The sequence below is a fragment of the Symphalangus syndactylus genome, chromosome 4 (genome assembly GCF_028878055.3).
Source record: "Symphalangus syndactylus isolate Jambi chromosome 4, NHGRI_mSymSyn1-v2.1_pri, whole genome shotgun sequence".
Classification (NCBI taxonomy): Eukaryota; Metazoa; Chordata; class Mammalia; order Primates; family Hylobatidae; genus Symphalangus; species Symphalangus syndactylus.
The window spans coordinates 78,142,099-78,170,087 of record NC_072426.2 but is presented as its reverse complement, the minus strand read 5'-3'; the positions used below and the strand labels follow the sequence as shown (position 1 = coordinate 78,170,087).

The 27,989-nt window shown below is 38.7% G+C and overlaps 1 non-coding gene and 1 pseudogene across 1 annotated transcript; both read right to left on the bottom strand.

The window, feature by feature from the left end:
• Positions 1 to 4,131: 4,131 nt before the first annotated feature.
• On the bottom strand, positions 4,132 to 27,384 carry LOC129480809 (putative ankyrin repeat domain-containing protein 30B-like; annotated as a pseudogene).
• On the bottom strand, positions 11,108 to 11,214 carry LOC129481382 (U6 spliceosomal RNA). The gene has a single exon (XR_008657390.1). It is a non-coding gene; the product is annotated as a U6 spliceosomal RNA (small nuclear RNA).
• Positions 27,385 to 27,989: the final 605 nt, after the last annotated feature.

The window sequence follows — 27,989 nt, the reverse complement described above, 5'->3', positions numbered from 1 at the left end:
GCTCTTTAGTTTAATTAGATCCCATATGTCAATTTTGGCTTTTGTTGCCATTGCTTTTGGTGTTTTAGACATGAAGTCCTTGCCCATGCCTATGTCCTGAATGGTATTGCCTAGGTTTTCTTGTAGGATTTTAATGGTTTTAGGTCTAACATTTAAGTCTTTAATCCATCTTGAATTAATTTTTGTATAAGGTGTAAGGAAGGGATCCAGTTTCAGCTTTCTACATATGGCTAGCCAGTTTTCCCAGCACCATTTATTAAATAGGGAATCATTTCCTACAACAAACCCACAGCCAATATTATACTGAATGGGCAGAAACTGGAAGCATTGCCTTTGAAAACTGGCACAAGACAGGGATGCCCTCTCTCACCGCTCCTATTCAACATAGTGCTGGAAGTTCTGGCCAGAGCAATCAGGCAGGAGAAGGAAATAAAAGGTATTCAATGAGGAAAAGAGGAAGTCAAATTGTCCCTGTTTGCAGATGACATGATTGTATATCTAGAAAACCCCATTGTCTCAGCCCAAAATCTCCTTAAGCTGATTAGCAACTTCAGCAAAGTCTCAGGATACAAAATCAATGTACAAAAATCACAAGCATTCTTGTACACCAATCACAGACAAACAGAGAGCCAAATCATGAGTGAACTCCCATCCACAATTGCTTCAAAGAGAATAAAATACCTAGGAATCCAACTTACAAGGGATGTGAAGGACCTCTTCAAGGAGAACTACAAACCACTGCTCAATGAAATAAAAGAGGATACAAACAAATGGAAGAACATTCCATGCTCATGGGTTGGAAGAATCAATATCGTGAAAATGGCCATACTGCCCAAGGTAATTTATAGATTCAATGTCATCCCCATCAAGCTACCAACGACTTTCTTCATAGAATTGGAAAAAACTACTTTAAAGTTCATATGGAACCAAAAAAGAGCCCGCATCGCCAAGTCAATCCTAAGCCAAAAGAACAAAGCTGGAGGCATCACACTACCTGACTTCAAACTATACTACAAGGCTACAGTAACCAAAACAGCATGGTACTGGTACCAAAACAGAGACATAGATTAAAGGAACAGTACAGAGCCCTCAGAAATGATGCCACATATCTACAACTATCTGATCTTTGACAAACCTGACAAAAGCACACATATATTTTTTAAGTATTTCTTTTTTTGGAGACAGAGTCTCACTCTGTCACCCAGACTGGAGTACAATGGCCCGATCTGAGTGCAATGGCACAATCTCAGCTCACTGCAACCTCCACCTCCCGGGTTCAAGTGATTCTCCTGCCTCAGCCTCCTGAGTAGCTGGGATTACAGGGATGTGCCACCACACCCAACTAATTTTGTATTTTTAGTACAGACAGGGTTTCACCATATTAGCCAGGCTGGTCTCAAACTCCTGAACTCAGGTGATCCTCCCACCTTGGGCCTTCCGAAGTGCTGGGATTACAGGCATGAGCTACCGCGCCCAGCCAAGCATGTTTTTAGAAATATCAGAATTTCTTCTGAGCACAGGCAGTGGTAAGAAAACCAAGTCAAAGCCTCTGACTTAATATTTTCACATCACTCAATATTAATATTTTTAGAGAATAACATCAACAATACACAGTACCCAAGAATCACAAGAATATTCTTCATCTTCCTCTTGTTTGGATTCTGATGGGAACCTCTGATCTATAAAAGGTTAATCACAGATACATTCATGAGAACATTTATTATTATAAATTTTTAAAACATATACAAATCTATTTTCATTCATGAATCTGTGGACTTTCTTCTACAGCCTGTATATTCTATTGGTAGATAACCACCACCTCTTCTATAGTCAATTGGTTAGAGCTGCAATCTTAAAAATGTAAAAATTAATTTTATATTCATTAGAATGCAAAAAAATTAAAAATTTGATTAATTTGTATTATTTCCTCTAAATTAATTATTTAGAGGAAAGAAGTCATATCCTCTTCTCCTGTGAAGCACACTATGTCAGATATTTGCTATTCACTCAGATAACTTTAATTACCTGCCAGCTCTCATTACTTTCTAAGCTTTTATTTTTTAGTATTATTTAGTTCGATTGGCTAAGCAATCTTTATTACACATTTCTTCAAAAAAGATTTATCAATAAATAAGATTCTCCAAAATATTAGCTTTTTGATATTAGCAAAATATATGTCCAACCCTTTTAAATTTCAATATGCTATGACAGTATATTTGGTGTGTATGTGTTTTAGATAAATAAGCTTAAAGAACTTGTATTGCATATAAATTAAAAACTGCTTTAATTACAATGAGATAGTATTTCCTTAATGCAACAATATCTTCAGAATCAACTTGTGCCTTCTTGGAACATTACAAATTTAAAGGAAAAATGACTGCCTTAAGTAACTAAATTTCCCACATTTCATAGAATTAAATCAAGGTCCATACAAGGCCCAAGGAATACTGAAAGCCATGAGACAGAAAACAAGTATATAACAGAAATATTCTAAATTCTTCTGAAGTGAATTCACTCAAATTTCCTAGTTAGACACAGCCTCTTAACTGATGGCTTTCACAGGGACAAAGAAACCCTACCAATTACTACAGTTATTTTTAAGTTAAAAAAAATGCAGTAAAAGAAATCAAAATAAAATAATGGCAAAGAAAGACCTACATGTTTAAATGTGTAAATTGAGCTTCTGAACTTGATTCTTTTTATCCTGGATGGGTCAAACTTTTATAATAGATTGATACTAGGCCACATATTGGTGACAAAAAAAAAAGACTATAGCATGAACTACTACAAAAGCTTCGTCTTTAAATCTTTTTATGTAATTACCCTCCATCTTTCTTCTATATGAAGGGCCAGCAAACTATAGGCCACAGGCCAAATTCAGCTTACCAAACGGTTTTTTATACAAAGTTTTATTGGAATACAATCTTGCCTGTTTGCTCACACATTATCTATGACTGCTTTCACCCTACAATGCAGAGTTCAATAGCTGTTATAGAGACCACATGGCCTAACATATTTCTTTTTTTTTTTTTTTTAGATGGAATGTTGCTCTGTCACACAGGCTAGAGTGTAGTGGTAGGATCTCAGCCCACTGCAACCTCTGCCTCCCGGGTTCAAGTGATTCTCCTTCCTCAGCCTCCCAGGTAGCTGGGATTACAGGTGCACGCCACCACACCTGGCTACTTTTTGTATTTTTAGTAAAGACGAGGTTTCACCATGTTGGCCAGGCTGTTCTCGAACTCCTGACCTCGTGATCCACGTGCCTCAGCCTCCCAAAGTGCTGGGATTACAGGCGTGAGACACCGTGCCCAGCGGCCTAACGTATTCCCTATCTGTCACTTTACAGGAAAAGTTTGCCAATCTCTGCCTTAGACCATAACCAGTATGCCCTGATACTCTAATCTAATCTTGTGACTCCCCTGCTCAAACTTTTCCAATGAATCCCTGCAGAAAACATTGCTGGCTTCCTATGCATAGATATTATTTATTCTTTCTTGCTGCAGAAACACAAGTTTCTTTAGATATTCAGTATTCCATTACCCCAATCCCATCTCAAAAAGAGAAATCATTACTCCAAGCTAATCACAGTAATTACATTTGCTTTCCTAGTGACCGGTTTAGATATGAGCATGTGGTGTAATCCAGCCAATAAAATGTTACAGGAAGATTACTGCAAGCTTCCAAGTTTTCTCCCTATTTAAAAGAAACATGTGAACAAAAGCAGCCCTTCCAGCCTTTAAATATTGTCTTGAGAGAGCATGATTATTGGAGCTGTTGCTAATTAACCAACCAAAGGTGGGATCCTGGCTGGGCACGGTGGTTCCACACCTGAATTCCCAGCACTTTTGAAGACCATGGCGGGTATATCATGAGGTCAGGAGTTTCAGTCTGGCCAATATAGTGAAACCCCACCTCTACTAAAAATACAAAAAATTATCCAGGTGTGGTGGCGGACACCTGTAATCCTAGCTACTTGGGAGGCTAAGGCAGGATAGTCACATGAACCTGGGAGGCAGAGGTTGTAGTCAGCCGAGATCACTCGTGCCACTGCACTCCAGCCCAGGCGACAGTTCGAGACTCTGTCTCACAAAAAAAAAAAAAAAAAAAAAAAAAAAAAGTGTGGTCCTATGATATCCCTGTACCACCAAACAACTTTGGTTCCTATGGTTTTAGCCATTGTGAGTTAGTTCATCTAGTATTTACGGCCAGAAGAACTGTGAGAATTTTTCCAGGGCCTACAGAATAAGAGCTACTTATTCCTATACTATTAAAAAGTGTTGACTAAGCTCACCTTATTTAGATATTCAAGTCATTCCCAAATACTCCCATATCACACTTTTTTCACTAGGGAACCCGAAGTGCCAATAAACCTTACAAAGTTCGCTCAAGCATCTCACCACTGGTACTTGCTTTTGTAGATGATTCTTTTGTAGGACATGCAATCATCTTAGATCTTCCTTTTTCCAAAACTTTAGTTTTATTAAATGTTACTCTTGCCACACATCCAGTCTTTACAGGTGTTTCTTTTTTCTCCCGTGCGATCTTCCTAGGTCTTCCCGTAAATTTCTCAGATGTTTCTTTTGCGGGCCTCGTAACTTCCCTAGGTGTTTCTTCTGCTGACTGTTCAAACTTTCCAGATGTTCGCTTTCTCCAAACATTAAATTTTGTCAGATGTTCCCTCCACCAAGGGTGCAGCCTCGTCAGGTGTTTTTTCCACCAAGCTTTCAGCTGTGTCAGGTGTTCTTTCTGCCAAGGGTGCAGCCTCCTCAGGTGTTCCTGCAAATGTTCCTTCTGCCAAACATACAATCTGTTTAAATTTTTCGTCTACTAAATATAATCCTCCTGACTCTTCACCTATCCAACTTCTACTCATTCTGTATGCTTTCCTTAAATACTACCAAAGTTTTCTTTTCTCTTTTTTTTTTTTTTTTTTTTTGAGACACAGTCTCACTCAGTCACCCATGCTGGAGTGCAGTGGTGTGATCTCAGCTCAATGCAATTCAAGCGATTCTCCTACCTCAAGCGATTCTCCTACCTCAGCCTCCCAAATAGCTGGGATTACAGGCGTGGGCCACATCACCCAGCTAATTTTTCATATTTAGTAGAGACGGGTTTCACCATGTTAGTCAGGCTGGTCTCAAACTCCTGAGCTCAAGCAATACATCTGCCTTGGCCTCCCAAAGTGCTAGGACTACAGGAGTGAGCCACTGTGCCTGGACACTACCAAACTTTTTAAAGCTTTAATTCTTCACCTTGGATATAAAATGTCTGACACATGCTGAATACAGTAATGACATGACATAATAAGTAATAATTATAAGCTTCCAAAGAGTTTCTGGCACTGAGTAAACACTAAATAAAGTAATAAATAATAAAAAAGGATGATAATAACAAGAAAAATGCTTAGTACCTTGATAAAGTAGTAAATAATAAAAAATGACCATGATAATAACCAGGAAGATGCTTAGTACCTTAAAGATACCTGACAATTATTTGTTAAGTGGACAAGTGGATAAATGAATAAAAAACATTTTTTAGGAAATTCTGTTGGAAAAATGCAGAAATTCAATAAGGACAGCTTTACTGTTTTATGAGCACCTTAAAGACCCAAACTATAGGTATTCTATCTTTGTCTCCTGTAACTTGCAAAACCTAACTTATAGAGGTCCTTTAATAAAGATATAATAAATTAAAGATGTGCTCATATAGTTCATATTGCACAATGCATTATGTCACATTTAGGTATCACAGTAGCATTTTTGTTATTATGAAAAATTTTTGTAACTTTATTTTAATTGGTTGAGCCTAGAGTTAAGCTACTTGAATACTTATAATGATAATATTTTGGCTATTAGAAACAGAGTATCTTGTTATAACAAATTACTATTAACACACAAATTATCCAGCAGATAGAACAACATATCTTGTTCTAATGAAATAAATATATCTTATTTGGTTTCAACTTAGAGGAAATGAAGTTGATAATCGTGAGACCTTGTTGGTACAACACTATGTAACATAACCTGCGCTTCTCAACAAAGAATTGCTTTTCTGACTTCTGCATTCAGTAAGTATCTTTGGAAAATAATTTCCTATTGGTACTGAAGCACCCTGGCTAAGTTTTGTAATTCTCGTTGACATTTGTTTATGGTGCCAGGAAAGTATTATTAAGATTCAAATTCTAAAGATAGTTACTTTTTCAGTGACACAAGTCACTGTGTCACACAGTTGATCCTTGAATATGGGTTTTCACTGTAGGAGCCCACTAACAGACAGATTTTTCTTTTCCTTTGCCACTGCAAGACAGCAAGACAAATCTCTCCTCTACTCAACATGAAGGCAATAAGAATTAAGACCTTTATGTATAAATAATTCACTTCCACTCAACAGTGAATATATTTTTCCTTCTTAGAAAAGTTTCTTTCCTCCAGCTCACTTTATTGTAAGAATACAGTATATAGTACATATAAAATAGAAACTATGAGTTAATTGACTGTGCTTTCAGTAAGGCTCCAGGTCAACAGTAGACTATTAGTAAAGTTTAGGAGGAGTCAAAAGAAACAGATTTTCATATGAAGCAGATTTTCAGCTGCATGGGGGATCAGCACCCTAACTCTCATATTGCTCAAGACTCAACTGTAATTAATTCTAATTTACTAAATGCAAACAATTTATTGTAAAAATTAGAGACCAGAGGTTCAATACCAACCTGGGTAACATAAGGATACCCTGTCTCTACAATCAATCAATCAATCAATCAATAAAACCGTGTTTCTTCATAGGTTATTGTGAGAGTTCAGTCACGCTGGTGAGAAACATTTTAATATGAAGTTATAGGACATAGACATAAATCTTCTTGGAAGGCCAGAGGGTTTTGTAAAAGTCTAAAGATACGGTTATGGCTGAAAGCAGCCTAATTCTTACCTTGTGTAAATAGCTTAAAGTGGGTACAAAGGAAGGTAGAGTAGTTTATCTAAATAGCTTGTTTACTTATGTGGTCTTAAGACTAACCTTTGATCACCCATGGGCAGGATGGCTCTCTGGAGTCAGGACAACCAGGTTAATTACCCACGGGTGTGTTGACTCAAAGCCTTTGTCATTAAAACTTTACTAATAAATGCCCACAAGGCCAGCTAGCCAGGGCTGTGGCTGCTGACTCTTTACAGCACCTTCCTTGGTGTCTGTAATCAGCTCGGAATCCTTGCTGCTCTTTCACTGAATATCAGTATCTGGTTATGTGTCTCAACCGTCTGCAGGACAGACCCCCAAAGGTTATAATATTCAAATGTTGGTGACAAAATCTCTCAGCATTTGCTTGTCTGTAAAGTATTTTATTTCTCCTTCACTTATGAATCTTAGTTTGGCTGGATATGAAATTCTGGGTTGAAAATTCTTTTCTTTAAGAATGTTGGATATTGGCCCCCACTCTCTTCTGGCTTGTAGAGTTTCTGCCGAGAGATCAGCTGTTAGTCTGATGGGCTTCCCTTTGTGGGTAACCCGACCTTTCTCTCTGGCTGCCCTTAACATTTTTTCCTTCATTTCAACTTTGGTGACTCTGACAATTACGTGTCTTGGAGTTGCTCTTCTCGAGGAGTATCCTTGTGGCATTCTCTGTATTTCCTGAATTTGAATGTTGGCCTGCCTTGCTAGATTGGGGAAGTTCTCGTGGATAATATCCTGCAGAGTGTTTTCCAACTCGGTTCCATTCTCCCTGTCACTTTCAGGTACACCAATCAGATGTAGATTTGGTCTTTTCACATAGTCCCATATTTCTTGGAGGCTTTGTTCATTTCTTTCTACTCTTTTTTCTCTAAACTTCTCTTGTGGCTTCATTTCATTCATTTGATCTTCAATCACTGATACCCTTTCTTCCAGTTGATAGAATCGGCTACTGAGGCTTGTGCATTCGTCACGTAGTTCTCATGCCTTGGTTTTCAGCTCCATCAGGTCCTTTAAGGACTTCTCTGCATTGGTTATTCTAGTTAGCCATTTGTCTAATTTTTTTTCAAGGTTTTTAACTTATTTGCCATGGGTTCAAACTTCCTCTTTTAGCTCAGAGTAGTTTGATCATCTGAAGCCTTCTTCTCTCAACTTGTCAAAGTCATTCTCTGTCCAGCTTTCTTCTGTTGCTGGTGAGGAGCTGTGTTCCTTTGGAGGAGGAGACGCCCTCTGATTTTTAGAGTTTCCAGTTTTCTTGCTCTGTTTTTTCCCCATCTTTGTGGTTTTTATCTACCTTTGGTCTTTGATGATGGTGACGTACAGATGGGTTTTTGGTGTGGATGTCCTTTCTGTTTGTTAGTTTTCCTTCTAACAGTCAGGACCCTCAGCTGCAGGTCTGTTGGAGTTTGCTGGAGGTCCACTCCAGACCCTGTTTGCCTGGGTATCGGCAGCAGAGGCTGCAGAACAGCAGATATTGGTGAACAGCAAATGTTGCTGCCTGATCGTTCTTCTGGAAGTTTTGTCTCAGAGGAGTACTCAGCCATGTGAGGTGTCAGTCTGCCCCTACTGGAGGTGCCTCCCAGTTAGGCTACTTGGGAGTCTGGGACCCACTTGAAGAGGCAGTCTGTCCATTCTCAGATCTCCAGCTGCGTGCTGGGAGAACCACTACTCTCTTCGAAGCTGTCAGACAGGGACGTTTAAGTCTGCAGATTCTGCTGCCTTTTGTTTGGCAATGCCCTGCCCCCAGAGGTGCAGTCTACAGAGGCAGGCAGGCCTCCTTGAGCTGCAGTGGGCTCCACCCAGTTCGAGCTTCCCAGCCTCTTTGTTTACCTACTCAAGCCTAGGCAATGGTGGGCGTCCCTCCCCCAGCCTCGCTGCTGCCGCCTTACAGTTTGATCTCAGAGTGCTGTGCTAGCAATGAGCGAGGCTCCGTGGGGGTAGGACCCTCTGAGCCAGGCACAGGATATAATCTCCTGGTGTGCCATTTGCTAAGACCATTGGAAAAGCACAGTATTAGGGTGGGAGGGACCTGATTTTCCAGGTGCCGTCTGTCACCCCTTTCTTTGACTAGGAAAGGGAATTCCCTGACCCCTTGCGCTTCCCGGGTGAGGAAATGCCTCTCCCTGCTTCGGCTCATGTTCAGTGTGCTGCACCCACTGTCCTGCACCCACTTTCTGACACTCCCCGGTGAGATGAACCCGGTACCTCAGTTGGAAATGCAGAAATCACCCGTCTTCTGCGTTGCTCACGCTGGGAGCCGTAGACTGGAGCTGTTCCTATTCAGCCATCTTGGCTTCTGTTATTAATTCCTATTTTTCATTATTAGATGTTCAATTATTTGTGGCTTGTAATTCAGGGCATGTAAGCTACTTTATAATTTGTAATAAAATTTATTTATAAATATATTAATTCATTAAATTGGATAAACTGATCATCCCCTATTACTGAGCTCATCAATCACACCAAGGGTTATACATTTTATAACAAGCCTAAGTTGTTAGAACAGTTGAGGAAATATGAAATATACAAACTTAAAACTTGTGTTACTTATTTATACAAAAGTATTATATAGGATTTAGGGAACATAATTGAACAAATATTTTTTCAGATAATATTTTTTGAGATTATAAACTACCTACAACTAAATTGTTAACTAATTCTGAATTATAAACTAAAAAATCAAATCAAAACTATATATACATATACACACACACACCCACATATATGCATATATGTAAACACATGCTATTTACACATTGCTTTTTGAATTGCCTTTTTTGTGATCAACACTTCCATAATCTTATGATAGCACCACCAAGGGTAGTTTACTATCAGAAGTCTTACCTGGATTGGTATTTTGATGATTTTTAGATAATTTTTGTATATATTCCAAAATTTGTTGATGAATGCTATGGATAAAAATGTGATAAATAAAATTACCATTTTAACACTGATTTTATAAAAAACATTTACCAAATTTATTAAGTTCTTAGAATATTTCAGACAATATCAGAGCTAACATCAGAACATTACTTATTCCATAGACTTTAAGTTTGTAAGCTCTATGAACTTATTAAGCTTCTAATTAAAGAAGAAATAAAGATGAAATACTCATGCATTTAGGGCAGTATAACTCAGTAAATTAACTAGAGTTAGCTTGGCTTAATGGAAAATGTCCCTAACTCAGAAAAAGTCCTAGCACGGTTACCAACAGGTATTTTTTCTTGAACAAGTTGCTTCTCTTAGGCTCAATGTCTTCTAAAAATGAGGATTTTAGAGCCTTATTTCACTAGAGTATTATAAAGATTTAACAAGATAACATTTTAAAAATGCTCAAAGAAATAGCAAAGCAATGAAATAATTTGTTCTTGAACCTGATTGCTGAAACTATTTTAAAATTCCCAATAAAACCCAATGTGTTGGCCTGGTGCAGTGGCTCATGCCTGTGATGCAAGCACTTTGGGATGCTGAGACAGGAGGATTGCTTGAGCCCAGAAGTTCATGACAAGCCTGGGCAACATAGGGAGACCCTGTCTCTACAAAAAATTAATTTTTTTAAAAAAGTGTTTCTTCATAGGTTATAATGTTCAAATGTTGCAGTTTTCTGTTATTAATTCCTACTTTTGTTTATTAGATGTTCTACTCTTTGTGGCATGTAATTCAAGGCATCTAAGCTATTTTATAATTTGTAATGAAATTTATTTATAAATATATTAATTCATCAAATTGGATAACCTGATTATCCTCTATTACTGAGCTCATCAATCACACCAAGGGCAGAAAACTAATAGATGTCAGCATCTGGCTTGGACTATTGCTACTCTTTATCTACCTCCTTAAACCTGAACCAACAAATCTTTGATAGAATGATGCTTAGTCACTATGATCATTTCCAGCTGATGTGGAAGACAAAACCCTCCACTGTTTTTGTAAGTTCCACAAGGAAGATGCAAGTTGGTATTTTCTCATTTCTGAGATGCCTACTAACAGCATACTGCACACAAGATCCTATGTGTTACTCACCACATCTCATTTCATACATCACCTTACATAAATATTTTTTGTATGAAAATCACAATTGCAATACTTGGTGTCACGCATTTTGCTTTGACACATCATTTCCTTGGAGCTAGTTAGAAAGTAGTCAAATGTCCTTTTGGGGACTGCAAGAAATATGCACCACTTCACAGATTTGTGTGTCATCCTTGTGCAGGGACGATGCTGATCTTCTCGACATTGTTTCAATTTTAGTATACGTACCACTGAAGCCAGCACAAGTCCCTACTTTTATACCTGAAGACTGATCAATGATGGATGAGGCTTAGCTCTGTTAAATCTAACCAACTTACTTGAGATAGAGTGAAGTCTATTGAATGGCTTCATGGTAATGCAGAATTTGAAAATATTTTAAAAACTCCAGATAGAGATGCAAGTAGCATGGGAGATTTTTACTTTTAGGAAAAAAGAATCACTTGAGGGTATAACCACAAGTTGGAACCCACTACAAATTTGGAAAGATGACAAGGGATCTTACAGAATAAGATGAGACCTTCCACTACTTACAAAATGGCACTACACAGGATATAAAGTGCCAGGGAAATAGATCTGGTAACAAAATAAAAATGGATCTCTAATTTCTTCCTGTAACATTATTTCAACCTGACTTACAGTTTAAACTATCACAACTAATATTTGCTAGAGAAAATAGAAAAAAGTCATTCAAAGGATAACTTACCATGAAGGTCTAGGCCAAGTCCAGGCTAAGATGTGGGTTTCACATCAGGTTTTGAGTGGAGGAGAAGGGTCAATTTGCTCACTATGTGTGTGGCTAAAGCTAAAAGTTCTAGCTGCCAGAGCAGGGTGCTGGTACTTTGGAAACAATGGCTGAGAATATGTATGTGAACTTTAAAAAACTGTAATAACTTTGAAGTCTACATATGGATCACCATGAAGATTGAAGGATCTGTGTTAGTAAGGGCATCCTGGTCACAAAGGTCAATCATTACCAGACTGCAGGTGCAGTTTCAATGGCAATGATGCAGCAACAGAATCAATGGAAACAACAAAATAAATAGAATGGTGATTTCTGCCCCCAATCCTTTTGACTTATGCAAAAAGAATGTCTTCCTTGGACTTAGGGAACCCCTTAGATTTTTTAAAAAAATTCAAGTATTTAGATATGGAAGACAGCCCCCAGACGACACTATCAGGTTTTCTGCTAAAGTGGACATTTCAAGACCCAAATAACTAATTAGAAAAATCAAGTAGACAACATTAGGATCCCTAGGGATAAAGTTGTTGAAAGTCCTAAAATAAAGAATCCTGGACCCAATACTCCTTCTAACTAGTCTAGCTTTTTGCCTAGTTTCTGGCTGATGAAATGAACTCACTGTCATTCAAAAGCTACCTGAAACAAACTATAAAATCTCACCTAGCCTCTAAATGTAAACACTTACTGATGAAATCCACAAGCAACAGCATAACGTTCTGCAGTTACTCCACATGTATCTGCAGCAAAGACGTCAACATTTTTCTGAAGAAGCATGCCAACTATCTCTGATGATCCATGATATACAGCAAGCATGAGGGCTGTGCTAAAATAACAAAGAGATAACTTCATTATTATGAGCAGAACCAATTTAATATGTGCCTGACAGTGTAGAATTAACCATTTACATGTACTAACAAACACAAGTATCTTGAGTGCTCAAGTGTTTATCCTTGTAAATCACCACCAAGGCTAAAAGGAAGGAGCAAAAAGACTCATGTCCCACTGGGATATGGCACACTAGAATTGGCTAATATAAAGTCCTTTGAGAGGCAAGAAATTATGCTCTGTTCACTAATCTAAAAGAGGCAAAGATTTAAATGAAAAATTATCTATTTGTTCCTTAGTCTGATATAATAGTTTATACTTCAAAATCAGCTAGAAGTCAGACAAGTGACAGCAATCTGAAGGCTTAAAATAATATTAGGAATAATGATATTAGTAGTAGTCATGCTACGTTTAGTTAATGATGCTGATAAGAATGTATGAGACCCTGAATTAAATGCTGTTGATATTCATAATGTTACTTCAACACAATCGTCCTTAAAGGACATATTATTATTCTCCTTTTCATATAGAAAATCATACTTGGTCTTAAGTAATGTTTGCAAGTTCACACACCTATCAAGTGAGGAAGCTAGAAATTAAACTCAGTCTTGTGTGAATCAAAAGCCTATCTCTTTTCTCTTTATTACTCACCTATGGCTTATCTTAATTAACTAAAATGTTAATCCAGTTAAAGATGCCTTTCTTCCCTTCACCCATACAAATTAAAAATAAAAATACACTATGAATAAAAAAGGAAAAATAATAATAAATTCACAGTATCTGGTGATAGCAATTAATAGTCACGTAGGGATAACCTAAAATTAATATTCTACAAAGAAAACAAAGCAGTCATCCTAAAGACAAAATGATTTTAAACTTCTGTTTCTATTTAATTTTTCTTTTTTTTTTCTTTGAGACCGAATCTTGCTCTGTTACCCAGGCTGGAGTGTGGTGGCACGATCTCAGCTCACTGCAACCTCTGCCTCCAGGTTCAAGCGATTCTCGTGCCTCAGCCCCCTGAGTAGCTGGGACTACAGGCATGTGCCACCATGCCCAGCTAATTTTTGTATTTTTAGTAGAAATGGGGTTTCACCATGTTGGCTAGGCTGGTCGCAAACTCCTGGCCTCAAGTGATCCAACCACCTTGGCCTCCCAAAGTGGTGGGATAACAGGCAACAGCTACCATGCCCAGCAAATACTGCATTTTTAAAAAAGTGTATAAAAAACAGAAGTTAGAAAAATACTATAAAAGTATTAATCATTCAATATTGAATTACCAAGTAAACTAAAAAAGTTCATACTTCTTAAAACTAATACAGAACCACTTTCGAAGGTAATGCAACCAAAACATCAGATTACACATAGGAATCAGTCAATATAATAAGAGAAGATAAATCCTACTATATACTGTTCTTTATGTTGACTAGTCCAAATAATTGCTTTTCTTCTGATCATTTGTGTTGATATTTTCTCATAATCTAATAATTTTAAGTAAATGTTATTAATTTAATATTTCTGACTTGAGTGTTATTACTCTAGAACACTACTCAACTTATTTTTTAATAAAAAAAGAACTACTGTACCACTTACACCTATTAACTGCATTCGCATTTGCAATTTTTGTCAGCAAAAATTCCACAATTTGCACACTTCTTTTCGTTATGGATAGTAAAAGTGGTGTGAGGCTAGCCTGTAAAATAGCAAAACAATTTATGATTCATGAAATTACATATTTCTCAGCTGAACTGAATACCTTATATAATATCCTATGAACTTAAACACATAAAATAGAAAGTAAATCAACAGCAGTCCTTTCTTTCTCTCTTTTCTGTGCTTTCCCATGTACTGCACCGTCCGCTATAAATATTCAGCCTCTGCATCACCGCATAACTCTGGTTATCTCCAAAAATCATTATATTGTAATGATTTTATGGTTTCCCATCTAAACCAAGAGATTATTGAGGGCAAGGGCTGTATCTTTTATCTCTATATCCTTAAACTCTAAGACATAGTAGTAAATACTTTGTTTTCGACTAAATTAGTATTCTAATTTAGTGTTTCTTAAACTATATGCCAAAGAATAATTACCTTACCAGAAGCACTGGACCCCAACAGATTCTACCATTATCTACATTCAAGAAATATTATAAAACTGTGAATTAAATGTCCAGTATTCAATAAATGACTTGAAATTTGCTTATCCCTTATTTGACAATATACTTTTGTGGCAGACATTAACATTTGACAAATTAGAATTTCAGGGATACAACTCTGCAAGCTTCCCAAGAAAAATGGAGGTTTCCTCTGGGTGATACAAACTCGCTTGATTCTCTTCTATCAATAATCCCAAGATCCCAGATGCCAATGTCAGGCACTCCTGTTCTGCATGGGTCACTAAGGAAGCAACTCTAAATTAAAAGAGATTGGCTTCAAATGAACTTTGATTGCCTACTATTAAATGGTCCATGGGGTTTCTCCTATTACAAGACAATAGAATTTTATCTCAGCTGTTAGAAATTCAGTATAAAAGTTTATTCTCAATTATAATGATAATCCTCAGATTCTAATGAATATCTACTTCTTAAAATGCAATAATCCATTTTTATTCTGGTTTCTATTGTAATCGCTACTTAATTTTTGGCAAAATACCAAAAATATTAATAAAATGGCTTATTAATGAAAGTTCTAACTCATCTATATGCATTAGCATAATAGAAGCCACTAAAACACTTGAATTTTAAGGGACAATTCTGAGGAGAAGGATATAATATTATCTGCAATATGCATAACCTTTCAAATATAACCATGATTAATCTAAAAAGGCTTAAAGGCATTCTAATAGAAGATGATTCTTTACGGTTTATATAAAGAAAAGTCATTGTTTAAAAAATCTTCTAAATTCTAGAAGTCAACCCCATTATTAATGAATTAATGTAAAACAAACTATATATTATAAACACCTATCAACTGCCTTGAATACCTTGAAATCTTTACCAAAATATACTATGGAAGAGGAATTGGTAACTGAAATACTTACAGAGGCAAAAGAGGTAACTTGAGTAAGTGATGTAACTAGGTGGGCACAGTAGCAAACTGGAAACATATGCTTTGTGTAAAGCTGGAATGTCTTCTTAGCATACCAAACAGTCATATGGGCTCAAGAGACACCAGATTCAATCCTTTAAGAGGAAATCCAGATTTCTGCATGTCTCCTAAATTTTACATGTTGACTCAATTTATGCAGGCAAATTTTGCTTTCCTCTAGTTTTACACTAATTGGAAAGAAAAAAAAACTTGGTTGGGAAAGAATATCTGAAGAAGTTTTACCTTTAACACGTTCAAATATTTATCATAAATGCCGAGAAAAGCCATACTCTCTAATAGTTCTTGTAAAAACATTAATATTTAAAGTAAAATCTTAGACAATTAAGTTCTTTCAAACTATTTTCATTCAAGGAATGTTTGAGCTTCCAAATATAAAAAACCTTACATATGTTAATGTTAAAACAAATGGATTTCAAATATTTTGAAAATAACATTGGTTAATGTCTACCTTGTTCTGCACTTCGATGACTGCACCATGGGACAGCATTTTGCCACCACTGACAAATTCTCACTATAAACAGCATAATGGAAAGCCGTGTTGCCATACACATCTGCAAGATTTACATCGGCACCAGAATCTATCAGAATATTTGCACAAGCCTCCCAATGGCATTGTAGAGCCTGTCAGTATTAAGGCAAGAATTACTGTAAATTGTATAATTTATAATATAAATTGTAAATTATTATAAATTATAAATTATAGGAAATCAAAATAAATATTCCACAGGTTTCAAAACTAGTTGTATTTCAATGAGATAAATTCATTTTTATTCTATGTATTTAAACCAAATCCATCTCCTGCTGAAAAATCTGGCTACTATTTACCTTCATCAGAGGTGTCCTGTCTTCGCCATCAAGGACGTCAAGCTGGCACTTTCTGTCTACCAGAAATGTTACTACTTCCTCATGGCCATTGACACAGGCCCAGTGTAGAGCAGTCCTACGAGAGTGAGAGGACTTTTTGGCAAAGTTTAGTCCACTGTCCCAAAACATACAAGGATTTATGTAACTGTAAGCATTAAATACCATGCTCTTTCTCTGCCTTCAAAACAAATACTTAATATTCTCCTGAAGAAAGTACAACATTCATTCACCCTCATTACTCACTACATTAATGAAAGAGTGGCCTATTTGAATAGAAAGAGCTTGGCCTTTGGATTCAGTTCTACTTGGGCTTGAATATTACTTTAAGATCTTTCACTTTCTAGCTGTCACTTAAACTTTCTGCACCTCAATTTTCTCATCAACAAAATGAAGATGAATACAGCAATTATCTCACAGGTTATCACTATAATGCCTCAATGAGAATCTATGCAAAGTATTTTGGAGAGTTCCTAGCACATATAACAGCTCAGTAATTGTTAGATATTATAATTATTACTACTACTTAACAAAGACAACATTTTAAGTAAAATGGTACAATTATGCCTACTTTGTGGTGTGTTTTAAAAGTTAGAGATAACACTGTATTTTAATGATTCTAAGATGCTCAATTTCTCATATTTTAACATTTCTGACATTGAAATGCCACTTATGGTTCATTATTTACTACAACTATATTTGGCAGAAACTTAAACAGTCTTTTATTGGTGCATAAAATAAGGAGGCATCACACAATTCACAGTGTCTTCCAAGAAGTGGAATATGGTATATACAACAGGACGAGGGCAGTCCTAGTCACAGGATTAACACTGAAAGAAATTTTAGCTTTTAAGAGTACTATGCAAAAGGAGAGTTGAAATAAAAACAACAAATTATTAAAACAAAGTACTTTAATATTTTAAAAGCTTCAAGCCAAAGAAAACTTGAGATTCAAATAAATAGGTATGGATCATCTTATTCCATGTTTAGATTTACAGAATGTATGTAAACTCATATTTAGATTTATAGAATGCATGTAAATTAGGTATTTCCTATGATACATATCACTATTTAAAGCTATTACAAATTTCCAAAATCATGGTTGGTAGTTATATTTTACTAGTTTTTCACTTCAGAAGTGCTTTTTTTTTGAAAGATGAGAGGAAAAGTTTCAATTGAGATTCAGTCCTAATACTCCAATTTAAAATCTCTCATTTTGCTCAGGCCGAGCAGGTAAATGTGAAATTTTTAAGGATGAAACGGTCCTGAGAGTTCATAGAATGTATCTTTTACCCAATAGGCATGCAGCTTACATGCGGTAAATGGATTAAAAGAATGGATCGGGGGGAGAGCCAAGATGGCCGAATAGGAACAGCTCCGGTCTCCAGCTCCCAGCCTGAGCGACACAGAAGACTGGTGATTTCTGCATTTCTGTTTGAGGTACCGGCTTCATCTCACTAGGGAGTGCCAAACAGTGGGTGCAGGACAGTCGGTGAAGCGCACTGTGCGTGAGCCGAAGCAGGGCGAGGCATTGCCTCACTCGGGAAGCGCAAGGGGTCAGGGAGTTCCCTTTCCTAGTCAAAGAAAGGGGTAACAGACGGCACCTGGAAAATCGGGTCAGTCCCACCCTAACACTGCACTTTTCCAACGGGCCTGGAAAATGGCACACTAGGAGATTGTGTCCTGCGCCTGGCTGGGAGGGTCCTATGCCCACGGAGTCTTGCTGATTGCTAGCACAGCAGTCTGAGATCAAACTGCAAGGCAGCAGCCAGGCTGGGGGAGGGGCGCCCACCATTGCCCAGGCTTGCTTAGGTAAACAAAGCAGCCAGGAAGCTCGAACTGGGTGGAGCCCACCAGAGCTCAAGGAGGCCTGCCTGCCTCTGTAGGCTCCACCTCTGGGGGCAGAGCACAGACAAACAAAAATTCAGCAGGAACCTCTGCAGACTTAATTGTCCCTGTCTGACTGACAGCTTTGAAGAGAGTAGTGGTTCTCCCAGCAGGCAGCTGGAGATCTGAGAACGGACAGACTGCCTCCTAAAGTGGGTCCCTCACCCTCAAGCAGCCTAACTGGGAGGCACACCCCAGTAGGGACAGACTGACACCTCACTTGGCCGGGTAATCCTCTGAGACAAAACTTCCAGAGGAACTATCAGGCAGCTGAATTTGCGGTCTCACTAGTAAACTCCAACAGACCTGCAGCTGAAGGTCCTGTCTGGTAGAAGGAAAACTAACAAACAGAAAGGACATCCACACCAAAAACCCATCTGTACATCACCATCATCAAAGACGAAAAGTAGATAAACCACAAAGATGGGGAAAAAACAGAGCAGAAAAACTGGAAACTCTAAAAAACAGAGCACCTCTCCTCCTCCAAAGGAACGCAGTTCCTCACCAGCAATGGAACAAAGCTGGACGGAGGAGGACTTTGACGAGTTGAGAGAAGAAGGCTTCAGACGATCAAACTACTCCGAGCTGCGGGAGGAAATTCAAAACAATAGCAAAGAAGTTAAAAACTTTGAAAAAAATTAGAAGAATGGATAAGTAGAATAACCAATGGAGAGAAGGGCTTAAAGGAGCTGATGGAGCTGAAAGCCAAGTATCGAAAACTACGCAAAGACTGCAGAAGCTTCGGTAGCAGATGCGATCAACTGGAAGAAAGGGTATCGCTGATGGAAGACGAAATGAATAAAATGAAGCAAGAAGGGAAGTTTAGAGAAAAAGAATAAAAAGAAATGAACAAAGCCTCCAAGAAATTTGGGACTATGTGAAAAGACCAAACCTACGTCTGATTGGTGTACTTGAAAATGACGGGGAGAATGGAACCAAGTTGGAAAACACTCTGCCAGATATTATCCAAGAGAACTTCCCCAATCTAGCAAGGCAGGCCAACATTCAGATTCAGGAAATACAGAGAACGCCACAAAGATACTCCTCAAGAAGAGCAACTCCAAGACACATAATTGTCAGATTCACCAAAGTTGAAATGAAGGAAAAAATGTTAAGGGCAGCCAGAGAGAAAGGTCGGGTTACCCACAAAGGGAAGCCCATCAGACTAACAGCTGATCTCTTGGCAGAAACTCTACAAGCCAGAAGAGAGTGGGGGCCAATATTCAACATTCTTAAAGAAAAGAATTTTCAACCCAGAATTTCATATCCAGCCAAACTAAGCTTCATAAGTGAAGGACAAATAAAATACTTTACAGACAAGCAAACGCTGAGTGATTTTGTCACCACCAGACCTGCCCTAAAAGAGCTCCTGAAGGAAGCACTAAACATGGAAAGGAACAACTGGTACCAGCCACTGCTAAAACATGCCAAATTCTAAAGACCATTGAGGCTAGGAAAAAACTGCATTAACTAATGAGCAAAATAACCAACTAACATCATAATGACAGGATCAGATTCACACATAACAATATTAACTTTAAATGTAAATGGTCTAAATGCTCCAATTAAAAGACACAGACTGGCAAACTGGATAAGGAGTCAGGACCCATCAGTGTGCTGTATTCAGGAAACCCATCTCACGTGCAGAGACACACATAGACTCAAAATAAAGGGATAGAGGAAGATCTATCAAGCAAATGGAAAACAAAAAAAGGCAGGGGTTGCAATCCTAGTCTCTGATAAAATAGACTTTAAACCAACAAAGATCAAAAGAGAAAAAGAAGGCCATTACATAATGGTAAAGGGATCAATTCAACAAGAAAAGCTAACTATCCTAAATATATATGCACCCAACACAGGAGCACCCAGATTCATAAAGCAAGTCCTGAGTGACCTACAAAGGGACTTAGACTCCCACACAATAATAATGGGAGATTTTAACACCCCACTGTCAACATTAGACAGATCAACGAGACAGAAAGTTAACAAGGATATCCAGGAATTGAACTCAGCTCTGCACAAAGTGGACCTAATAGACATCTACAGAACTCTCCACCCCAAATCAACAGAATATACATTTTTTTCAGCACCACACCACATCTATTCCAAAATTGACCACATAGTTGGAAGTAAAGCTCTCCTCAGCAAATGTGAAAGAACAGAAATTATAACAAACTGTCTCTCAGACCACAGAGCAATCAAACTAGAACTCAGGATTAAGAAACTCACTCAAAACCGCTCAACTACATGGAAACTGAACAACCTGCTCCTGAATGACTACTGGATACATAAGGAAATGAAGGCAGAAATAAAGATGTTCTTTGAAACCAACGAGAACAAAGACACAACATACCAGAATCTCTGGGACACATTCAAAGCAGTGTGTAGAGGGAAATTTATAGCACTACATGCCCACAAGAGAAAGCAGGAAAGATCCAAAATTGACACCCTAACATCACAATTAAAAGAACTAGAAAAGCAAGAGCAAACACATTCAAAAGCTAGCAGAAGGCTAGAAATAACTAAAATCAGAGCAGAACTGAAGGAAATAGAGACACAGAAAACCCTTCAAAAAATTAATGAATCCAGGAGCTGGTTTTTTGAAAAGATCAACAAAATTGATAGACTGCTAGCAAGACTAATAAAGAAGAAAAGAGAGAAGAATCAAATAGATGCAAAAAAAAATGAAAAAGGGGATATCACCACCGATCCCACAGAAATACAATCTACCATCACAGAATACTACAAACACCTCTATCCAAATAAACTAGAAAATCTAGAAGAAATGGATAAATTCCTCAACAAATACACCCTCCCAAGACTAAACCAGGAATAAGTTGAATCTCTGAATAGACCAATAACAGGTTCTGAAATTGTGGCAATAATCAATAGCTTACCAACCAAAAAGAGTACAGGACCTGATGGATTCACAGGTGAATTCTACCAGAGGTACAAGGAGGAACTGGTACCATTCCTTTTGAAACTATTCCAATCGATAGAAAAAGAGGGAATCCTCCCTAACACATTTTATGAAGTCAGCATCGTCCTGATACCAAAGCCTGGCAGAGACATAACGAAAAAAGAGAATTTCAAACCAATATCCTTGATGAACACTGATGCAAAAATCCTCAATAAAATACTGGCAAACTGAATCCAGCAGCACATCAAAAAGCTTATCCACCATGATCAAGTGAGTTTCATCCCTGGGATGCAAGGCTGGTTCAACATATGCAAATCAATAAATGTAATCCAGCATATAAACAGAACCAAAGACAAAAACCACATGATTATCTCAATAGATGCAGAAAAGGCCTTTGACAAAATTCAACAAAGCTTCATGCTAAAAACTCTCAATAAATTAGGTATTGATGGGACGTATCTCAAAATCATAAGAGCTATCTATGACAAACCCACAGCCAATATCATACTGAATGGGCAAAAACTGGAAGCATTCCCTTTGAAATCAGGCACAAGACAGGGATGCCCTCTCTCACCGCTCCTATTCAACATAGTGCTGGAAGTTCTGGCCAGAGCAATCAGGCAGGAGAAGGAAATAAAGGGTATTCAATTAGGAAAAGAGGAAGTCAAATTGTCCCTGTTTGCAGATGACATGATTGTATATCTAGAAAACCCCATCTTCTCAGCCCAAAATCTCCTTAAGCTGATTAGCAACTTCAGCAAAGTCTCAGGATACAAAATCAATGTACAAAAATCACAAGCATTCTTGTACACCAATCACAGACAAACAGAGAGCCAAATCATGAGTGAACTCCCATCCACAATTGCTTCAAAGAGAATAAAATACCTAGGAATCCAACTTACAAGGGATGTGAAGGACCTCTTCAAGGAGAACTACAAACCACTGCTCAATGAAATAAAAGAGGATACAAACAAATGGAAGAACATTCCATGCTCATGGGTTGGAAGAATCAATATCGTGAAAATGGCCATACTGCCCAAGGTAATTTATAGATTCAATGCCATCCCCATCAAGCTACCAATGACTTTCTTCAAAGAATTGGAAAAAACTACTTTAAAGTTCATATGGAACCAAAAAAGAGCCCGCATCGCCAAGTCAATCCTAAGCCAAAAGAACAAAGCTGGAGGCATCACGCTACCTGACTTCAAACTATACTACAAGGCTACAGTAACCAAAACAGCATGGTACTGGTACCACAACAGAGACATAGATCAATGGAACAGAACAGAGCCCTCAGAAATGATGCCGCATATCTACAGCTATCTGATCTTTGACAAACCTGACAAAAACAAGAAATGGGGAAAGGATTCCCTATTTAATAAATGGTGCTGGGAAAACTGGCTAGCCATATGTGGAAAGCTGAAACTGGATCCCTTCCTTACACCTTACACAAAAATTAATTCAAGATGGATTAAAGACTTAAATGTTAGACCTAAAACCATTAAAATCCTACAAGAAAACCTAGGCAATACCATTCAGGACATAGGCGTGGGCAAGGACTTCATGTCTAAAACACCAAAAGCAATGGCAACAAAAGCCAAAATTGACAAATGGGATCTAATTAAACTAAAGAGCTTCTGCACAGCAAAAGAAGCTACCATCAGAGTGAACAGGCAACCTACAGAATGGGAGAAAATTTTTGCAACCTACTCATCTGACAAAGGGCTAATATCCAGAATCTACAATGAACTCAAACAAATTTACAAGAAAAAAACAAACAACCCCATCAAAAAGTGGGCAAAGGACATGAACAGACACTTCTCAAAAGAAGACATTTATGCAGCCAAAAAACACATGAAGAAATGCTCATCATCACTGGCCATCAGAGAAAAGCAAATCAAAACCACAGTGAGATATCATCTGACACCAGTTAGAATGGCCATCATTAAAAATTCAGGAAACAACAGGTGCTGGAGAGGATGTGGAGAAATAGGAACACTTTTACACTGTTGCTGGGAGTGTAACTAGTTCAACCATTGTGGAAGTCAGTGTGGCGATTCCTCAGGGATCTAGAACTAGAAATACCATTTGACCCAGCCATCCCATTACTGGGTATATACCCAAAGGACTATAAATCATGCTGCTATAAAGACACATGCACACATATGTTTATTGCGGCACTATTCACAATAGCAAAGACTTGGAACCAACCCAAATGTCCAACAACGATAGACTGGATTAAGAAAATGTGGCATATATATACCATGGAATACTATGCAGCCATAAAAAATGATGAGTTCATGTCCTTTTTAGGGACATGGATGAAACTGGAAAGCATCATTCTCAGTAAACTATCGCAAGGACAAACAACCAAACACCGCATGTTCTCACTCATAGGTGGTAATTGAACAATGAGAACTCATGGACACAGGAAGGGGAACATCACACTCTGGGGACTGTTGTGGGGTGGGTGGAGGGGGGAGGGACAGCATTAGGAGATATACCTAATGCTAAATGACGAGTTAATGGGTGCAGCAAAACAACATGGCACATGGATACATATGTAACAAACCTGCACATCGTGTACATGTATCCTAAAACCTAAAGTATAATAATAAAAAATAAAAAATACAGAATAAAAAAATAAGAAATAAGAATGGATCAATACAGTTGAGAAGTTCAATATCTTAAAAACCTGCTACAAATAAAGCACTTATGTTTGCTCTTTTATTTTTCTAATAATAAAACTACACTAAAATGATTATAGTTATTGACATATATGTAATAAATCTATATATAATAAAAATGTTTCTAATAAAATGTATATGTAAATCAATAAGCACAGATAAAAAGATTCTCTTCTGAAGATGCTAAAAGTTCACAGAATATACTAATCCGCAAAAAATAAAAATTAAAATATAGAAAGTGAGAAACTATTTTTATCTGTGCAAAATTCACATTGCTTCTCTTCCCAAAAATTATTTTATTAATAATAAACTTTTACTAGTAACATTGTACATGCTCAATGCAGAAATCAAAGATAATAAAAAGAAAAAACATTTTATATTAAAACAAATGTCCTCAAATAACAAATTTTATATTTTGTAAATAATTTCAGATAACACAAGACCATAGTCTATGTGTATGTACAGTCAAACGGAACTTTACCCTCACTTGGTACACCAAAATACATTTTCGAATGTCAACATACTTCTGTATATATTTCTAGCTTGAGTGGTCACATATTATCCCATGCCGTAAACTCACTGAAATGTATTTATAAGAGCCATTAAATGGATTCTTTTAAATACATTGATATTTTAAGCAGTGCTCAGAAAAGAAATTGCATGTATGTTTCATTATTTTCTAAAAATATTTTAGTATAATAGAGTTGATCACTAATGGGCATATACAATTTTTTAAATATGGTACTTACCATCAAATTGTCTATTTGAAGTCATCTGCAACTTAAACTTTAAGGAGTACTACAAATATCACTGCTTTTTATCCTCACAAACTTTGTGGATAGAAAACAGTATTTGATTCCTTTTTTAACTTAAATGCCTTCTCTAACCAGGAACACTAAATATTATTTCCTGTGCGCATAGGTCAGTTGCAGATCTTAAAAGAGGACTTTGCCCAATTTTTAATTAGAGGCCAAGTACTTTTTTAGATCTGCAATTTAGATCTCTAATTTAAATTTCCCAATTTTAAATTAAAGGGTTTTTTGTTGATTTGAGTGAATTCTCTATAAAGCCAAGATTTTTAAATCTAATATGTATACACACACACACATACATGTGTAGTAAATATTTTTACAAGTATGCTGCCTTTTATTTTTTCTCATATGCAGGGTGATTTAATTTTTGTTTTACTAAATTGCCCTTCAGAGTGCTTGCTTCCGAGCTTCTTAGAAAGGTTTTGTCAACATAAAAATGTATCTGTGTAAATAAGCATTTATGTTTTCTTCTGGTGTTTTTATCATTTTGTACATTAAAAACTTTTAATCTATATTCCAACAGGAACTTATTTTGTGGCATAAAAATCTAGTTTTCTCCAAAAAGCAGGCATTTCACTTAGGAAACTAATTCTTTTCCTACTGGTATAAAGTGTGACCATTACCAAGTTCTAAATTCTTACATATATTTGGGTGTTTCTGGATTTTCTATTCTGTTGTATTCATTTACCTGTCTTTTCAGCTGTTATTAAACAATCTGTGATTTTTTTTTTTTTTTTTTTTTGAGACAGAGTTTCACTCTGTCACCTAGGCTGAATTGCAGTGGTGGGATCTCGGCTCTCTGCAATCTCCGCCTACCGGGTTCAAGCGATTCTCCCGCCTCAGCCTCCGGAGTAGCTGGGATTACAGGCACCCGACATCATGCCCGGCTTATTTTTGTATTTTTGTAGAGATGGCGTCTCACCATATTGGCCAGGCTGATCTTGAACTCCTGACCTCAGATGATCTGCCCGCCTCTGCAGCCCAAAGTGCTGGAATTACAGGCGTAAGCCACCACTCCCAGCCCATCTTGTGCAAATTAATACCACATTTTGATATCTAGAAGGGCAAGACTTTTCTACTCCATTACAAAATATTTAAAATGTCATCACAATGGTAAAAGACAGCCTGTGTAATTTAAAAAATGTTAAAACGTTGATAGCTTTATTTGGTTTACGTAAAACTGATAAAGAACTTGCATCTTGAGAAAAATGAGTCTTCTTAAGTTCAAGAACATAAACCATCTTCCCACCTCGAAGTTTCCTTCTAAGGTCCCTCAGCAAAGAACATATTTACATAGACATTCATTGATACCAAAATGGATATTGGACTTCATCCAGAGAATTTTTAGCCAAGAAGTACATATATTATGGGAATTATATCATTATGCACCATTTCATGATGTATCTAACATTATCTTTTAAAACCTGTACATTAAAAGTAAAACCCTGTATGTACTTAATTTTGTGAGTTAAATCACTTTAAAATTCTCTACACAGTGCTCTGTGAGAGGAAGTGGGAGTGAAAGAGAAAGCAGCTACAGTTGGGTTGATTTTAAGGTGGCCTGGGCCCTCCGCCCTGCAGGGCGCCCACATCCCAAGCCTGGGGGGCCTGCCCAGGAAGAAGGCCTAGACCCCAGGGCCCAGAATGGCCGCCCCGCCGCCCGTTACTCCTCCACCTGCTCCCTTCGTCCCCAGGCCCCCTAGCCCCCGACTCTGAAGGGGCGATCCTCCCACCGCCGCCACCTCCTCCTGCAGCCCCGGCTCAGGCAGGGCCTGGTACCTCTTCTGGGCGTCATTTGTATTAAGGTAATGGTCTTCTTCCTCTTTGTCATCTTCTCCAGCTTCTGGACTTGGCCCAGGCAGGCAGCTTTATGGATCTTTTTAAGTAAGATCCCTGGAGCGGACGATGTAGGAGTCGTTGCTGGTATAGACTAGCTCGCTGAAGGGGCTCAGGCGCTCCGGGCCTCGCACGCCCTTGCCAGCGGCGGGAAGGAGCCCCTTCATGGCTGCGGCCACCTGCTAGAGAGCCCGCGCCTCCCGATCGCCCTTCCCCAGCCCCCACCGTTGGCCTTCGTTTACGGCTCGCCCTTCCTAGCCACGCCCCCCCCAACCCCAGCCGATGGCCCTCGCCCTTCTTCAGTCCACGCACCGCCTCGATACCCGTAAAAAGTTCTGTGTTCGCCAAGCTCTCGCACACTCAGGCCTCTCTCAGTAGAAATGCGCTGAGCAGAGCCGTTAGCCAGCAGCGCATGCGCAGCTCAGCAGGCTGAGGAGGCGCCCTGGCCGCGTTCTCCGGGCACCGCGTGCAGGTGGCAACTGCTGCTGAGGCGCTGCCAGGCTGGCGGGCCTCCCTGGAGCGCAACGTGGGGGGCGCCATGCCACATGGCCCGCTTGACATAGCCGCCCCGGCCCCTCCTCTACCTGCGATCCAGGAGCTGGACCCTGATGCTGGGCACGGTGCAGCCTCCGGGGTGGCACTGAGCGTCGGTTCCCGCCCTCCTGCAGCCAGAGACCCACCCCCTGACTTAGGCGCCCTGGAGGCTTCTGGCCCAAGGATCCGCGCTGCTGGTGACGCTGACAGGGTCGAGGTTGCAGCCCCTGCTGCCGTGTGCCATGTTCAGGTGGGAGCTGCACCTGAGTCCACGGTGGAGGCTAATTTTGTATTTTTTTAGTAGAGACGGGGTTTCTCCATGTTGGTGAGGCCGGTCTGGAACTCTTAGGCTCAAGCGATCTGCTCAGGATCGCAAAGTCCTGATCCCAGGACTTTGGAAGACTGAGCGGGGCAGATTGCTTGAGCCTAGGAGATCCAGAACTGCCTGACCATCATGGAGAAATCCCGTCTCTACCAAAAAAAAAATACAAAATTAGCCGGGCATGGTGGCACATCCCTGTAATACCAGCTACTCAGGAGGCTGAGGCAGGAAAATGGCTTGGACCCGGGAGGTGGAGATTGCAGTGAGCCGCCCGTGGCCCCTCCTCGACCTGCGATCCAGGAGCTGGACCCTGGCTGGCGCTGGGCACCGTGCAGCCTCCAGGGTGGCACTGAGCGTCGGTTCCTGCCCTCCTGCAGCCGGGGACCCACCCCCTGACTTAGGCGCCCTAGAGGCTTCTGGCTCATGGATCCGCGCTGCTGGTGACGCTGACAGGGTCGGGGGCGAGCCACCACTCCAGGCTGATGTATTC